Source organism: Zosterops lateralis (assembly GCF_965231275.1).
Source record: "Zosterops lateralis genome assembly, contig: HAP1_HAP1_SCAFFOLD_55, whole genome shotgun sequence".
Lineage (NCBI taxonomy): Eukaryota > Metazoa > Chordata > Aves > Passeriformes > Zosteropidae > Zosterops > Zosterops lateralis.
Genome location: NW_028154611.1, coordinates 596,977 through 604,533, shown reverse-complemented (window position 1 = coordinate 604,533; position 7,557 = coordinate 596,977). Strand labels below are relative to the sequence as shown.

The following is a 7,557-nucleotide window of genomic DNA, read 5'->3' as shown; positions in this document are numbered from 1 at the left end:
CCACTGCAACGCCCGGCGCCGGCCGCCCCAGCCCGGGAGCGCCGGCACCCACCTCGTAGTCCTGATGCCAGCTCTCCAGCTTCTCCTGCAGCTCCCGGGCGCTCCCCGCGCCCACCAAACTCTTTAAGTCTCTGGCCATGGCAGGATGTTAGCTCGCTCTTGGGGGTGTTGCGTTGACTCGATGTCGCTCCGGGAGCGCTCCTCGGGCGGCGCGGGTCTACCAGCGATGGTACAGCCGGCCCGGTGCCCCTGCCCCGGGCCCGTACGGCCGCGATGGTGATGTACGGCCGGCGGCGGCGGCGGTGCCACGGTAACGGAGAGGGGCAGCGAGGAGCGGGTACGGCCCGCGGCCGCCAGGTGACGCTGCCGGGTAACGGCAGCGGGTGCGGGGACCCGCCGCGCGGAGCGGCACCAGGGGGCGCCCGCGGGCCCCGCGCGGCGGCGGCGGGGCAAGATGGCGGCGGCCGGCCCCGAGCAGGTCCGTACGCGGCGGGACACGGGCACGGGAGGGCGGCGGCGCCGTCCCCGCCGGGGTCAGGGGGGACCGGGCCCGCGGTGAGCGGGCGGGACCCGCTCGGCTGGGGAGGGGAGAGGCGGCCCGAGGCTGCTGTCCGGGCGGGGCGGGGCGGGGCGGCCCGCAGCGGCGCCGTGCTGCCCGAGGCGTGGGTGTGCCACAGACGGCAATGGTGCGTGCCCGGCACTGCACTGAGGCGCAGGGTTCTGGCCGGGGCGGGAGGCGGCGGGTGCCCCGGGGCCCGCAGGTCGTGTGTGCTCTGCAGGGCCACACGGGGCCCGAACATCTCCATAAACTTGTCAGGTCAAGCACCTTTCTCAGTACTATCTCTTAGCTCTTCAGCAGCAGAAGAAAACACGGTGTTGCTACTTCAGCGTAGACGTGCAAGTGCAGTCACTTAAGTGTAGTTTTAGGATTCAAGTGAACAAACTTAATTCCGTCCAAAAGATCAAGCTTCTTCTTTGAACATGTGAATCCCTAAATAACAAACCGTTCCGTTTTGGACAGCTACAAAAATACATTAAAGATTTATTTTCACTACGAATATGTACAAGAGTTTCCTCTATTAATTTGTTACATTGAGAGGAAATCCCTTACAATGTCATAACTTCAGATTATTACACGAAAGCCACTCCGGCCAAGTTCCCCATGCCAGGTGTGAAGCCTCACAGTATCTTTCTCGATGCTGCATGCAAGCAACAGGAGTTGAATGCAAACCCTGTACTGTCAAACTAATTTAAAAACTGTATCCACCATGCTCTTCTTGAATAGTCACTGAGAGTCTATCACATATGAGCACGGAGGGAACTAAAATCCTGTGTACTGGCAGATGACGTGCAGGATTATGTCCTGTATCATCTCTGAGAGGTAAAAACTTGATGAATTTCTTGGTAGCTGGTTTTAGGTTTTTAACTGTAACAATATAATTAATAATTCCCATCTGCCATGATAAATATTAAAGTCATATATTGTCTGAAAGTATCTGGATTTTAAATTTAGTCATTATGTTAGCAGAGGTTGCTGTGGTTCTAAGTGTGTATTCTGACAGCAGGGTGGCAGACGGAAAAATTATTCTCAACATAATATCCAGTATATTCCACTAGTCAGTTTACATTGTTTGCATACATATGTGTGTGTCATTGTAGCTAATTTACGTGCCTTTTGAAGCTAACCCATGCCCTGTGTTACAGCAAAGCTCTAACGGCCCGGTGAAGAAGTCTATGCGAGAGAAGGCTGTGGAACGCAGGAACGTTAATAAGGAGCACAACAGCAACTTCAAAGCAGGATACATTCCAATTGATGAAGACCGTCTCCATAAGACAGGGTTACGTGCAGGAAAGGCAACTTGGCCATATGTGTGATTGTTGTTCTTTTTATTTTGGCCGTCATCAATCTGATTGTGAGTATAATAGCTATAGCGTAAGTAACATTAGGTCGTGTTTCATTCTGACAGTTCACTAAAAAAAATAAAACTTCCAGGATGGCCAAGGACTTATAATGTACTGAAGGAGATTCCCACTTTTCTCCTTTCTTTTTAGTTCTTTTGTAGTCTGAGCAAGATTAGATGGAAGAATGGTGTCAATTCAGGCATGGTTATTTCGGTTCTCATGGTCACCCCATGAGAAGTGTTACTAGTACATATGAATTCAGGATATATGGCATATAAAATATGGTTATATTTTACATTACAGAGCTGTATGTGAACATTTAGAATTAACTAGGTACTGCACTTTAAAACTTCATTGTTCTAATAACCACATTTTTATTGCTTGGTCAATGAGAAATAATAAATTATTTTTTGTAATTGCACATCCATCTCTGAGGATGCATTCTTGCAGTTCAACGTTAAGTATATACCAAGCTGAACTGTTCAGGAAATCTGTTTAGTCAGTGGTTACCCTTAAACAAAAGAAAGATGTAACTGTGGATGCAATTTAACATTTTATATATATAGAAATAATTTTAGCTACTGTTTCTAATAAGTCTAAAAATAATTCTAAATGCTTTTCATAATTAAATGTGTTATGATGTTTTCAATAGGAACAGACTACAGTAAACTCATACTTAAACCTCACTTAAACATTGATATTAATAATTGTTCAAATAAAACATCTAATTAATACAATAATTGTGGTAGGAAGATCCGAACAATCAACATGATGATTGAAAATGTGTTTCTCTTTCAGATTACCCTGGTTATCTGGGCAGTGGTAAGAATTGGTCCCAATGGTTGTGACAGTATGGAATTCCATGAGAGTGGCTTACTGCGGTTTAAGCAAGTGTCTGACATGGGTGTTATACATCCCTTATATAAAAGCACTGTAGGAGGGAGACGGAATGAAGACTTGGTGATCACTGGGAATAATCAGCCTGTAAGTTATAACATGAATTGAAAGTTTGTGAGCAACACTAGAGAATTACACTCACATTGCTAATTTGAAACATCATTAAGTTCATGACTTTGTTTCTGAAGATTGTATTTCAGCAAGGAACAACCAAGCTTAGCGTGGAAAAAGACAAAACTTCTATTACCAGCGATATTGGCATGGAATTTGTTGACCCACGAACAAACCCATGAATTTCATCTGCCAAATGGAGTTAAAATATTGAATGTACAAAAGGCCTCTACAGAGAGGGTATGTCTCTTATCTTTTGTAAGTAATAAGAATATAGCCCATTGTTTGTTTGTGTAAAAGTAGAGTTGGGTTAGTGGTTTTATAGAGGGTTGAGTGTGCCTTTGGAAACACTGAGCAATCGTGTTGCAGAAAAACCACTCACAACTATGAATACACAGGAGGAACAGGTTAAGTGAAAATGAGGGGTAAATTTACATCATCTGTCTTAACAGGAAGCCTGTATTTGGTACAAGTGTTAGCTGTGTATCTCATAAAATTGTCATATAAATTTGTTTTTTTTAATACAAGAAAAATTAATTTCACATACCTTCCAAAATTCACTGATCTTGTTTTGAAACTGAACGTGGGAAATAACAAATATGCAGAAGCTAATGGCAGAAGGGCAAAAAGTACATTCAAGGTTTTTATTACATTGCACAGCACTACTCTTAAGGTAATTAAAGTTACTCAGACAAATGCAAGTAGCACATTTTCATTAAGGTGTAATACAGCTTTTTTGGTTATGTTCTTAGATTACCAGCAATGCAACCAGCGATCTAAACATAAAGGTTGATGGTCGTGCCATTGTCCGGGGAAATGAAGGTGTTTTCATCACAGGCAAGACAATTGAGTTTCGAATGGGTGGAAACATGGAACTTAAAGCAGTAAGTATTTCAAATTAAAGCAATTCTTCTAACAGCTTAGTTTCAAATCTAGGCTGATAGTAAACTGATGTAGCTTTATGTCATTTCAAATTTTATAAAATTACTCATGCACAGAAGTCATTTGGATTTAAATAGATGGTTTATTACTTTGCAGTTAAGTAGTGGTTGAATAGTTCCAGGTAATATTGATTTACCACTATTAAGACACCAAAAACCTACAACGCAGTTAAAGCTAATATATTGGCCTCTGTACTGGCATGAATACCAAAGGAAGTTAATCTCCTCTGAAAGCTTAACCAGGGATGGCAATGTTTGCCAGAAGAGCAGAGCATATAGTTTGGAGCATTCTGTGCTGCTGCTCTAAGATTCACTGGCATTTCTTTAAGATTTTTGGAGATTAAGATGGTAGTATATATAGAACGATGGAAAAAAAGGATAAAAATAAAGGTATATGCACTTTCAAATGTGAATGAATTTCATGCATGAATTCAAACACTCTTTCCTGTTTCATGTCCATATTTTATATTTACTGCATTTGCTAATAAGAATGTAAAGTGGAAAGTCACCCTACTGCTGTCTTTCTCAATATCAATACACCACTGAAATAGCAAAGTACATTGCTGTATATAGTCAAGAAATCCACAGGCATTGCTGTAATTGTTATTAAAAAATTAAACATTTGCATACATACCTTTTTTTTACTGTTGATTCTACAGCCATCCTAGACGTGTTATTTATCCATTAAACCAGCTTGTCCTTCTCAAAAACAATATGCCTTATTTACATTAGAAGTTGTAATTCTACAACTTCTTTTTTTTTTTTCCTGTCTCCTTACTAGGAAAACAGCATCATCCTGAACGGAACTGTGATGGTCAGCCCGTCACGACTGCCAAGTTCTTCTCACGGGGAACAGTTCAATAACGGCAACTGGCTGCGCTTCAAGCTGTGCATGTGTGCGGACGGGACGCTGTTCAAGGTTCAGGTGACAGGGCACAACGTGGGCTGCCAGACCTCTGTCAACCCCTGTGGAGCCACGCACTGAAAGAAACTGCTGCAGGGACAGGTCTCCTCCGTGTTTACACATATTTGTATGAAGTAATTGCATGCCTTCAAGGGTTTCTTCTTTTGCAGCAGTTTATGCTAACATTTCTTACACTGTATTTTTAAGGAAAGGCTGTTACAGTCAGCAGTATTAGGTCATCATCCTGTTAGCTGCAGTACTGGCACTGAATCTATAAGCTTTCAGTGTACGTGCATACTGAAGTACCTTCTCGAATTGGGATCAGTAGAATATATGTAAAAGAACATGATCTTGGCAACACCTCTACTGCCTACAGTAGTCTCTTGAGGAGGTTTTTGTCCTGTCTCAAGACCTTGAAGACTGCTGAGAATATAACCACAGTCTGAAGTACTTCAACACGAATGTCAACTTTTTGTTGAAAATAGATTCTCCTAGGATGGCTGAAGTGGCAGACTTTTCTCTGCTTTCTTGTTGATACATTGATTTACCCCAAACTTAGGTGGTTTACCAGATGTGTACTGAGGGGTAATGCCAGATTCACTTAAAAATATCACATGATTTCTGCCATGTATTCTCATGTTATTAAAAAAACTGTGCTATCATAAATAATATTTGCAAAGTAATACTGAGTATGGAAATGTAACTTGAATTTTGAAGTAGTCTTGCAGTTATTGAAGTGTTGCTTGAACTTCCATTCTGTCTGTGCAGTTAATGCATTCTGCAGTTGTTTAATTTATGTGAAATACTTACAAAATGTGTTTATATTAGAAGTACGTTTTTAAAGATGTACTTACAACTTGCTTACTACCCAAAAATAGTGTTTTCCGAGGTGCTCTAATGTGAACAGTGTCTGAGTCCATTACTCGATAGGTAATAATCTAAGCTTAACTGTTGCAGCAGTGTCTGAGGTCAGTTCTCTCCTTCCCCATAATTTTCAGTACTGATGCATTACTGAAACATCGGAATTAAATTCTGAAGTTAAACTGCAGTTTTGTAATTCTAAACGTGGTGGGAGGACATCAGACTATGTGTATCAGAATTTGTCAACAGTGAAACTATGGTGAACTGGGGCCTGCTGCAGCCTTCCAGTGGCATTTGCAGCAGTGATGTGTTTTGAGCTAAAAATAAACCAGCTATTTATAAGATTCTTTCTTTCCCCACCCCATGTATTTCTTCAGTTTAAAATAGCTTGGTTTAGCAGTAGCGTCAAGTAATCTTAATATTGGAGGTCTCAAAAAACTGTTTGTAACAGCTTTTTGACAAGATTTTTGATAAGCACACCCTTCATTACCTTCAAGTTGCATGAGTTTTGCACATTAACTTCAGAACTGATTATTTGTTACATGAAGGTAAACCATCTACCCTTGTTTTACAGTGCTTAAAGTACATAGGATTCCATAAAATACAAATCAGCTCCTGCTGTAACAAGAAATTCAACTCTAAGGCCCCAATTTCTGAACTTCATGGAAGGCAGTAAACGCTCATGCAGAACGTGTATGGGTGGAAGTGGTTGCTGGAGGGATATTCATAAGTCAGGCATTACAGCACATGGGGGAGGTCAGAGGAGTTGTATTTCTCTCACTGCTCAAAGGCAGATTTTGATGCTCAGTAGTTGTTGGGGGTTTGGGGCTGGTCAGCAGTGGAGCCGTTCTGACAAAATCAGAATAAGCAGAATATAATGTAGCAAAAACCACTGAGTTCTCACACTAAAGATTACGGGGAAGTACTAACATTTTGCATACTGTCTTTATGGACCTCAGACTTTTATCAGAGATAATAGTTACTAAACACTTTAACACACATTTTGCTGCTTTACACCCATCTTTGCTGCTAAGCGGTAACTCAATTTCTGTTACAGTTAAAAGGAGGAAATAAACTAACATTTTTCAAATTGTCACTCATGCTAATGGCAGCTTGTCACTTTCTGTATACAAATGGAAACACAAAATATAAAGAGCAGTATCCTCAAAGCTGACATACATCTTGAAAATGCCTTGGTCAACTAGATTACACACGTATTAAAGCTCTTCTCTGATTAATACTGACATGTCTATATGCTAGTATTGGATTCCCATAATTATCAAGAGTTCTTTTTAAAATACTGTGTGCAATGTACAGCTGAAAGATTTTGTCACAAAGGTACTCTTAAATCATGATCTGCAGAATTTTTTTTCAAGTGTGGATTTTTTTTGTCAAAATGTAGCAAAACCAGTCATAAAAATACCAAATTAAATAAATTATCAAATTTGCTAGCCACTATGTATTGTTAATATATTTTACATTTATATTACGCAGTTTGATAAACGTTGGCACCACACATGCCTTCTGTTGAGCATTTATTTATCTTCTAACTGCCTAAGGTACATTTTTCTGTATGTATTAAAAGCATAGAGTAGAACACTGTTTATTTCAGTCCCACAGATGCACTTAAGATTTTTTGTGTATAAAGTGCATTCTACATGCCTGTGTAAAATGCTATACTGGGTACGCTGAAACAACTTGCATGTGAAGAGTTCTCACCATCTCTCGGGGTTTCAATCCGGTTGTTTCCTCACCCGAGATTCCAAGGCTGGCTGGTGGTTCGTGTGGGCACGAAGGGAGTGATTTTCCCTCTGGACCTCTGAAGGATTTAGGGTCTGCTGTCTGACTCTGTGTCTCTGTGTTCTGTGCTGAGCTCGGTGCTCGGTGTTCGGCGCGAGAATGATGAGGAGTCTCAAGGTCTTGCTTTTCTGGTTTCTCGCG

General features: G+C 41.4%; 1 pseudogene across 1 annotated transcript; it reads left to right on the top strand.

The window, feature by feature from the left end:
- The first annotated feature begins 445 nt into the window (after window positions 1–445).
- LOC310923445 (beta-sarcoglycan-like) lies at window positions 446–6,712 on the top strand (annotated as a pseudogene). Its single transcript has 6 exons — window positions 446–478; window positions 1,705–1,913; window positions 2,701–2,886; window positions 2,988–3,150; window positions 3,663–3,794; window positions 4,633–6,712. The product of its transcript is annotated as a beta-sarcoglycan-like (transcript).
- Window positions 6,713–7,557: the final 845 nt, after the last annotated feature.